Source organism: Stegostoma tigrinum, chromosome 19 (assembly GCF_030684315.1).
Source record: "Stegostoma tigrinum isolate sSteTig4 chromosome 19, sSteTig4.hap1, whole genome shotgun sequence".
NCBI classification, from domain to species: Eukaryota; Metazoa; Chordata; class Chondrichthyes; order Orectolobiformes; family Stegostomatidae; genus Stegostoma; species Stegostoma tigrinum.
In genome coordinates, this window is record NC_081372.1 from 31,165,520 (window position 1) to 31,176,278 (window position 10,759).

The following is a 10,759-nucleotide window of genomic DNA, read 5'->3' on the forward strand; positions in this document are numbered from 1 at the left end:
AGGGGATATGCTTGCTGTCCCATTAAAACCAACGGGCGGGCTCCAGAGGCTGGACAGTCAGTTGGAGGAGCACTAGAAATGAAACACTGGCTCACATATCATCATTCAAGGTGGGAGTAACTATTGCATGTAGGAGACACAAGGGAAGTTTCCTTTGCTGGAAAGGAAAGAACATTTCACTCTAAATAGGTTATGATTAGGAGGTAATCATTGTGGATGGCCAGTGGTGGGGGCGGGGTGTAATTGCAGGTCATGGGAGAAGAAATCCCATAGTAGGGCATTTTTTGAAGTGACAGGAGAACTTGACACCTTCAAGCAAAAAAAAACTTTGAATAGACTAAATAACATGCAGAAGGCAATTCACTAAATACACTTTTTTCTATTATTGTGAACACATCTTTCAAAATACCCATTTTCAAATTCTCATTTGAATACTAGAAATCTCAATTATTGAGAATAACTGTGTTTTGTCAAATACAATAGAGTTCATGAAGAATGTGAGTACAGAAATGGGCCAGTTACATGGCACAGCCCATATCTCTGAAATAGCAACCTAGTTCCCAAATTTGTTTAAAAGGCCCCTATACAACCACCTCAGCCGCTCATTCCATGCACCTCTGAGAACTTGTGTGACATCAGATCACCCATGCAACCTTTGTACCCCTCACATCCCCACTCACCTCCATGACACTCTATGTGCAATTACCCCCATACCTCTCAAATATCCTTCAGACTGTGCACAATATAAAGTTCTCAGGAGCCATGCAATAACAATGGGAATTATTTTTAAATTATCGTTAGAGCTCTAAGTTTTTCACTCTAATAAAAGCCTGTATACTTACACTGGAAAGAAAGAAACAAACAAACATACTCCAGTGGCAAAAAAACTGTAATTATTTAAGTTACCTATCAAGTCCATAAACAAATAAGAAATTATATCAAAGGCATATATTGTTGTTTCTGCTCTTAAATGTTTCACTCTTGGATCAAATATGACAGCAGAGGCTAATAGGCAATTTTAAATATTTTGAAGCCTTTTGGCACTTTCTCCAATGGACAGGCTAGCATAATACATGATGACATTTAATCACTGACGTGAATGTAAAGGGTCAACATACCTTTGCAGGAATAGATCCCTACGACGAATCACTGCTTTGGAAATAAGTTACAATGCAGCATCTTATTACAACATTTTAAAGTGTGAAACTATTTTATCCATACCTTTTACAATATTCCTGACACTTCGGGAGGGTTCTTACAGTGATTACAAACTCCAAGGAGATGCATTTCTTTTAGGGCTTCGAAAACCCACACTAGCAAATGCAAACTGTATGTGGGAGGAAACGGAATTTTCCTGTGTTATCAGAATACTGACCTCAGATTAAGTTTGTGTACATTTTACACTTAAGGCCTTCTCCACCCACAAAAAGGCCACACAAAAATGGATCAGGAAAGGCAGAGGATATTTTTTAACAAAATAAATTATTCAGTTTTGTAATCCAATTCACAATTCCATCGGGAAACAAAAATTCAGTCCATGAACTCAAGACAAAGCATAGTTTAACCCAACACTTGTTGATATAAACCTGTTCCTATCCGGACTATTGTGGTGATTGTAACAAAGTCAGCCGGGTGGACTTCATAGAATATGAGTCCCCTGATTGGGGTTGTCTGGTCCAAGCTGGTAGCCCCTGGCTGACAGATAAGAACAGACGTTTGCTCATTCTGAGCTAGCTCTGAGGGAGTTGGATCAGTGCCAAGGGCTCTCCACATGTAAATAGGGGGCAACTTGGTGATGGGATACTAGCTTCTGTGGAGTTAGTTCAGTGGCAATGAGAGAAAAACACACTGAGGAAATTCATTTGCAAGAATCTTATTTGAGTTGGGGTAGGCATTTCTGGCATCATGCCATTATTTGGGAAGCTTGACTGTTTCAATCCTGTCAGTCATCGAAGTCTATGAAATGTGAACGTGAAAATAATGTGTTAACTTTTTTCCAGGCAAATGACACTATAACAGATGAAAAGAAACATTTAATTCTTCTGACAGCTTGTGCACCCACAACTTTTTCAGTTATTAGGAAGCTAACGTTTTTTGAGGCAGTTGGTAATAAAACTCCCAAGGAATGACAGATTTAGTTAAGAAATATTATGACACCTATCCTCTTCTAATTCTGAGACACTATCTGTTTTATTTGGCAATTCATTAACCGGGGGAATCCATATTGGGATTTTTGACTAGGCTAAGATGATTGGCAGAGGCACGTGACTTTGTTTCACTCTTCATGAAATGTTGAGATTTAGATCTGATTGTCATGTGTACTCAAGTACAGAAGTAGTACAGGAGTACAGTGAAAAGCGTACAATGTTTTCACACATGGCTCTACTTTAGGACTAAGGTACCTAGATACAAAATAATTTTAGGTACAAATTAGTAAGAGAAATAAAAGTTTAAAAGTTAAGCATTATTTTTCTGCTAATGCGATGAAGCAAAGAAATAGGTAATGGTTTACATTAAAATGTTTCGTAGTTTGAACTAGGAAAATAAAGAAAGAAGTTAAAAGTTCAACAAAGTCTTTTGAGTCTTCTGCCAATTTTGGTCTATGGAGAGACCTCAACCAACTGTTCTCGACAACACCATCGCAGATACCGTGGCTGCTGCTGGAACTGCAGCCTCTCTGATCTCACCAGTGCCCTGGGAACATGCTACAAGCCACCAAGAGACTAGTCGACATACAGCCAATAGACCAGGCCAGGACTTACTACAGGCCACCAAGAGACTAGGCCAGGACCCACCACAAGTCACCGACAGACCAGGCTGGGACCCATCATGAGCCGTTGCAATTATGACAGCTGGTTCAGTTACCACTGATTGTAGCACATGGTTCAGGCCCAAGCTTGACAAGGTAAGACTGGTTGAGAAAGATTCACTAAGATTAGTTCAATATTTTTCAATTAGAAAATAGCTGCCTGAGCTAAGTCCTAATTAAATATTCAGATGGCATTTTTCAGGAAGTCCCAGGAACTATCAAAGGAACCAAGGCCATCTTGCATGTTGACCAGGAAGCAATTTCACAATTCTGCCAATGCCGGCTTAGTGCCATTTGCCTTACAGGCAGAAATCAAGAGGCTGGAAAGCAAAGGAATCTTCAAACCAGTCCAGTTTGCAGAATGGGCAACACCAGTCGTACCGACTGTGAAGCCTGAAGGGTCGGTTCACCTTTGTGGAGATTTTAAATAGTAAACCACTTTTTGCAGCTGGATAAATACCCAATCCCTCGCATAGAGGATTTATATGCAAAGTTGGCGGGGGGACAGTCCTTCACAAAGCCCTGCATGCTTGTAATTATGATTAGAAGAGGATTCCCAGATGTATGCTTACAATTAAAACCCACAAGGGTTTGTACCACCATATGAGACTGCCATTTGGGGAGTTGTCAGCCTGTACCATTTTTCAGCAGATGATGGAGAATTTCTTACAAGATCTACCCCAGGTTTCCATTCATCTAGATAATGTGCTGTTAACAAGAGAGAGCAATAAGCAGCACTTAGGGAACTTAGGCATCGTGCTTAGACATTTTTCCCAGGTGGACGTATGTGTTAGAAGGGAAAAATGTGTGTTCCAGGCACCACAAGTGACTTACTTAGGCTACAGAGTCATCAACATTAGGTTATACCTGTTGGAAGATAAAGCGAGGTGGGGTGGGGGGGGATCAAAAGTGCCCCAGCTCCCCTACCTGCATCGGAACTTAGGTCTTTCTTGGGCTGGTAAGTAATTACAGAAAGTTCACACAAACTGGCCACTATTCTGGCACTTTACACCAACTCATAAACAAAGAGTCAGCTTTAGAAATGGTCACATAGTCAAGCCATTGTTTTCAGGGAAACAGAGAAACAGCTATTGTCCTGTAAGGTGGTGGTGCAGTATGATCCCAAGCAAGAAGAATGTGAGTACAGAAATCCGGTACTGATATCCAATGCTTCTCCATATGGCATCAGGGTAGTATTAGCTCACACATGGTCCAAATGGAGAAGAACACTCAACAGTGTATGCATGAGGACTCTGGCTAATGCAAACTGTGTATATGCCCAGATAGAATGGTCATATTCGCAGTCAGGAAGTTCCACCAATACCTTTACCAAAGTAAATTTGTAAAAATAAATGAACCTCAAAACCGTACTAGGTCTACTTAAAGAGGACGAGGCAATGCCATCCATAGCTTCACGGTGAATTCAGCAGTGGGCTCAAATGCTAAGTGCATATAATTACAAGTCGGAACACCATCTGGAAGGCCAAGTAGTACATGCAAATACACTGAGCTGCCTCCCACTGGCAGATACACAAACGGTGGTTCCACCACTGGAAGAGTCCTTAAAGGTTTTAAGTTTTCTGGACACACTTCCAGTCACAGCTGAGAATATCAGACTTTGGGTGCAGAAAGATCCGATCTTGGAAAAACTGAAACAGCTGGTAGTGATGGGGTAAACCAAAAGGGCTGTCACAACCAGAAGTGAAACCATGAGGTTGGAGACTTGCTCGCCGAGCCGGTGTGATTAGTTGCAGATGTTTTGTCACCCTGCGAGGCAACATCGTCAGTGCACCTCTGGTGAAGCGTTAGTGTTCCTGTCCCGCTTGTTATTTATATGCCTAAGTTTGCTGGGGTGGTTAGCATCACGTTCAGTTCTGTTTTTTTTTTCCAGTGGTTTGTAAATTGACAATAAAGAATACTATGAAAACCAACTAACCACCAAGAGACACGATTAATTCTCACAGGTCTCAATGGTCTCTAATTCTCGCTGGTCACAAAGAAGGACATGAACTTAACTGAGACAACACATCCATAATAACATAAGCCAAACAGAGGCTAGCAGGGAATTCCTGAAGGCCTGGCATTCTAACTGGAACTCCATCAACAAACACTTTGCACTGAACCCTAACCCTAACCCTATTGTATAAACCACTGAAAAACAGAACCAGAGGTAATACCAACCACCATAGCAAACCGAGGCATACAAGTATCAAGTGGTTCAGAACACCAGCACTTCACTGGAGTCGCACTGACAATGTTAAATAGCAGAGTGATGAAACATCTGCAACCAAACACACGGGCTCAGCGAGCAATTCTATAACCTCAAACACAACCCGAGCTACAAATCTTCTCAAAAACTGAAGTGATACCATTTTGGACCCGGAGAGACCAGGTCACAGCAGAGGATGGCACGTTATTATGAGGAGCAAGAGTGATTGTCCCGAGCAATGGTCACCACCAGATACTGGCTGAACTTGACTAGGGTCATCCACGGGTTTCCAAAATGAAGACTTTGGCAAGAGTTTACGTCTGGTGGCCAAGACTGGATGTAGATTTAGCCACATTGGTGGACTGGTGCCCAGAGTGCCAAGAAGGACAAAAATTACCACCAGTAGCTCCCCTAAATTTGTGGGAATGCCGGGTAAACCCTAGACTCTGCTACACGTTGGCTATGCAGGTTCTTTCATGGGTCAATGTTCTTTGAATTGTGGATGCCCATGCAAAGTGGCTGGACAGCCAGAGAGTTCATTCGTCAAAGACCGAGACGATAGAAAAACTGCATGCATCTTTTGCAATAACCAGACTCCCAGATGTGTTGGTCACAAATAATGGGCCATCATTTACCAACAGGGAATTTGAGTATTTCCTAAAGTAGAATGGTATGTAAGTACAGCTCCATACTATTTATTATCCAAAGGTCTGGTAGAAAGAACAGTCCAAGCTTTTAAGGCAGGCTTAAAGAAACAGCCTACAGCTTTACCATATACCAAACTGTCCTGCTCCTGCAGCAGAGTTGCTAACGGAGAAAACTCCTCAACAGGTTAAAGGTGATCTTCTTGGACCTGCAGGAGAATAAAACTGCATTAGGAACATCATTGCCAAACACAAGACGCCACTTAGCGTCAGGGCCAGTTTACTTCAGGGAATGAAATTTGGTATTGGAGCAATGAATGGTCCTGCATGGCTAAGAGGTATGGTCAAGGTGAGGTCAGGTCCAGTGACGTATAAAGTTTGAGTAGGTACAACGATCCTGAACAAGTATGTGGACAATGTAAAAGTTGCAAATTTGCAAACTGCAGGAGCATATTGTGCCCGGCTCCTCAACAGCCTGACCATTCCAGAACCCCTGGGTTCTCCCTCTCCATCAACATTGAAGATATCTCAGAACCTGAGACGAACACAGCAGATATCGCCATCTCAATGCCTTTGCCACCTGAAGTAGAGAATGAATTTCTTCCAAGACACTCTGGGCTTAAGACATGAGCTGCTGTGCATTACATACCACCCACATCCGAGGCAGAGTTAAAGGAACCGAGGAGGAGCTACAAGAAAAAAAGTGGCTAATGACCTCAGAGGAGAAGGGATGTAGTGATTGTAATGAGGTCAACGCAGTGAACCTCAGTGAACATGAGCTCCCTTTTGGGGGCTGTTAATCTGGTCCAGTTGGGGAGCCCTGACTGACAAATAAGAACAGGAGTGTCAGGCATCCTGTTTACTCCGAGAGTAGCTGGATCAGTGTCAAAGACTCTGCACATGCAAATAAAGGGTGACTTGGTGATGAGATACTAGCCTCTGTGAAGTTATGATCCCATGATTATTCACACTTGTTGACAGCAACCTGTCTCTTTAAAAAATCTTGCCATTTCCCTGCTCTTTCCAACCATCATTCCCCCTTTACCCTCGCATTTCTTTAAAGGCAAAGAACATTTCGATTGCTTTGAATATCTCATTAATTTGATGTATTCTACTTCTTTTTCACTCAACCTACATTAGTAACTGTCACAAACAGCAACCTATGTAATTAATCCTGCCTTAACCATGCCTCTTCTTTAACTCGGGATTTCATTCTATTCATTATTTAGTTGTCAGTTCCTTGGCAGCAGCAACTGTAGGCACTGGGCAAGCACCTTACAGTTAGCTCAAGAGTGTGGATTCAAGCATCATTCCATGATCTGAATGCGCAATTTAAGCTGATACAATAATACAACAATGACAGAAATCCCTATAGTTGCAAGTGCTGCCTTCAGATAAAACATTTGTTTGCATTGAGTAAATGTGGCAGCATTTGATCAAAAGCTGAATTCAATGCTCTCTCAACCAACAAAAGCTGAATTAAATGGTCATCTCATTGATGCTTATGAGATCATACTCTGGACTACATTTCTGCAGTATTGGCCCTTGGATGTGGTTGTGTTATGTCATCTAACTCATTAATAAGTACAGTTAATAGTTATTACCCAGCACAAATCTGTGCACAGTGTTACCAATAAAATCTTGCCTATTACAACTACTATCTATTTCTTGCTATCAGCACATCCACTATCCAGGTTATTAATATTTTCAATCAACCTGTTCAGAGAGGTCACTATACATCACCGGTGCAGGTGGGACTTGAACCCCAGCCTTTTGAGTCAGTGGAAGGGACAGTTTGCCTGTGCCACAGATGTCTTATACAGGTCTTTGAGATATTTTTCCAATCAACTTGCTCAGGGATATTATTGCAAACCTCTGGAGTAGGAAGAATTTGAACTTGGATCTCCTGGTCTGGAGGCAGGGGCACTACCATTGTGCCACAAGTGTCTTAACCAGATTGTTGAACTATTTTCTAATCAACCTGTTCAGCAATGTTATTACACAACTCTGGTACAGACAGGACTTGAAGCTGGGCTTCCTGGCACAAAGGTATGGATTCTACCACTGCTCAAACAGGTCACTGCTATTTTTTAATTATTTAACCTATTTTTCTGTTGTACCTATTCGGAGATGTTATTACACGCCTCTGGAGCAGGTGGGACTTGATCATGGTCCTCCCAGTCCAGGCGTGTGGACACTACCACTCCACCAAAAGAGGACCTCAAACAGGTCAATTCTACGAGCTTCAGCTGTAACTAATACAGTTTCTTGCAAAGGAATTCTGAGTGGAAGTCCATGCAAATAACATCCAGAGACATTCCTCTGTGCATCCCTTTAATTGAGTATTTTGAAGAAGCAACTAATTTCACCAGGACTTTTTCCTAGCAATTTCTGGGAGGAAAGTGTGTAGTTGGAAGCTGCACCATATACCTGTAAATAGGTTCGGTCCAGCTGAAGATGGTTGATGAGTATGGTAAGCGTTTGTGGAGGAGCTGAGAATGTTAGCTCGGGAGGTGGAGAAATTGATGATGCTGGTGGAGGGGAGCTGATGATGTTATGCAGGATTGCAGGAACGTGGATGTTGGGGTGGAGAAACTGTCAAAGAATTTAGGCTGATAGTGAAAAATTACACATTATCTGAACAATATTTGTTAATTGGATACTAACCGTTGATGTGAAAAGTATCTGTAAAAAGTGACAAGCAAAGGGTTTTACTGTGAAATAATGTCAGATTTTATGATGATGTTATAAAACGTCCTACAGTTGGAGATAGCTGTCCTGAGTAACTGTTACTGGTTTTGTTAAGAAAATGTAATAATATTGACTCAATATTTATTTAAACCAAAAAGCATTTAAAATCTTGAAGAATAGTCAGTTAAGAGCACATGCAACTTAATGTGTATAAATTCAACATTTTCAGTGGAGTTTGGAAACATCAGTGTTTTTGTAGTTGATGTTGTGTATACATAATTCCAAAAGTCATTTTACAAAATGCTGTATACTGTTTGTAATTCTGAAGCTCATAGAATAACGTAACAAAGGTCGCTTGGATATAGAATTAGATAAGGGCCAGGAAGCATAGTTTTGTGGTGAATGGTCAATTTTCATGTCTGCAGGCAGGAATACGCTCCAGGGGTCAATATTAGAAACATGTTTGTTTTTGAATATAATTTCACAGGATAATTTCAAAATCTGCAGTTGACATCAAATTCAGAAATTTAGCAGCAAGTGAAGAGAAGAAAAACTGAATTCAGAAGAAAAAACACACTGGTCAAATGGGTAGACAAGGCAAATGTCAGATAAAGAACTACAAATTGGTCTATTTTGGTTACAAGAATAAGAAGCAATATTAAATTATTAAACAATTTTAAAGGTGATGCAGAAATAGAGACATCTTTGAAAGTGACAGAATATGTCAAAGCAGGCTTTTGTTTTTGAAGCTATAGGGAACCTTTGATATTCCTGTTAGAGGAAAAAAAAGAGTAAAAACAAGGAAGGTTTGCCATACATTTTTTAATTTCATTTTAAAGAAAAACATTGGTCAGACCTCAGAGTCTGGTCACCACACTAAGGATGTCAAGGTCTTGGTGAGAAGACTCCAGAAATACATAAGTAATTTACTATAATGGAACAAGCAAGGAGAATTTTCACTTGCGTGGAAAGACTAGAGAAGCTTGTTTTCTCCTTTTGAATAGCAAAAGTTGGCACATTTCACTGAAGTATGCAAATTTATGAATAACTTTGAAGGAGTGAAAAAAGATAAAAATTGTTTAGGGAAGGTTGAACAACTAGAGGACCTAGATATAGGTGACTGTCAAAAGCAAGTATGATGAATTAGTTTATACATAGCAACTTGTTTTGATCTCGAATACATGCCTCAAAATGGTGGAGTAGTTTTACGAGTAGCTTTCTAAAAGGCATTGGCTAAATAAATGTAGGAGGAAAATTATAGGGAAGAGCAGAGGAGAGAGACTATTTTAGATAGCTTTATAAGGGGGTCAGTACTGGCAATAATGGGCTGAATTGCCATTTGTGCTGTATTGTTCTATGATTGTGCAGAACAGTAACTTTGCTTTGAAACATCCCAAGTGCTATGCAAGGCACACATAAATGCCTGTCATTCTCACTTCACAGACACAATGCTGCCTCTCATCAACTCAAAGCTGTCACCACCTGCTTCAACTTCTGTCATGATTATCAACCACAACTTCTGTTCCTACAAACACCAAAGCACCTCTAGCCCTTTAACTCAATATGTCAGTGCCTTCACCTTGTCATTTATCCACCTGCAACAGACTGAGACCCCTCACATTCAGTTTTTTTTTTAATCCTCTCTACTGTTCTAGACTTGATTCATTCTTTAATAATCTTCCTTTTTTGGATAATGAATTGAGATTAATTGTGGGCACCTGTTTGGCAAAGTCACTAATCGCACGACCTTAGAGCATAGATGGCCACTTAGTCTGTGATGCTTGAACCAATCATGCGAAGGTGTTAACGAATTTGATCGCATCGCTCTCCACTCCGTCCGCCACACCACCCGTTCCCGCAACAGTCTGCTACTTAGTCCTCTCCACGTAGATATCGAACGTTGCCTAAAAGTTTCGATCTAACCTGTGTCCATCACGCCATCAGTTGACATATTCCAGATCTGAACAACCCTCTGTGTGGAAGAAGTCTCATCTTTCCTTCAGTTCTCTGGCTGATTGCCAGAGGAATCAGTATCTCCTTCTCCAGTCCAGCGAGACCTTCCATAATTTAATTTTGAACACCTCTATTCAATCCGTGTTTCACCCGAGTGAGCAGGTTTGCCTTTTAACAGCGCTGTTTTCGGGGCACTGGCTTTACAATCTGGACTCTGGCACACCCTCGGAATGAAATCCTGGCCAGACCAAAACAAGACCGCAACTGGAGTGCTTGGCTTTCCCTTCCACCACAGCTCGATGTATACATGTAAAGAACTCCATCCAAGTACAAGACATGAAGGCAAAACCTTATGCCCCATGAGACTCGCATCGAATAGACAGATGCCCATTTGGTGGGATGTTCCAGCACTGATGATGGTGTGGGCCGGGGGGCGTGGGGTGCAAGCTGGGC

General features: G+C 41.3%; 1 protein-coding gene across 5 annotated transcripts in view; it reads right to left on the reverse strand.

The window, feature by feature from the left end:
* LOC125461181 (zinc finger protein 512B) overlaps positions 1–10,759 on the reverse strand; it is a 100,567-nt gene that overhangs the window by 88,852 nt on the left and 956 nt on the right. Inside the window, exon 1 of one of the 5 annotated variants that reach the window (XM_048549660.2) lies at positions 10,072–10,736. The exons of the other annotated variants lie outside the window; for them this stretch is intronic. The gene's annotated coding sequence lies outside the window, so the exon portion shown is untranslated. Of the gene's footprint in view, positions 1–10,071; positions 10,737–10,759 lie in introns of those variants that run through there. 5 annotated transcript variants of the gene reach the window in all.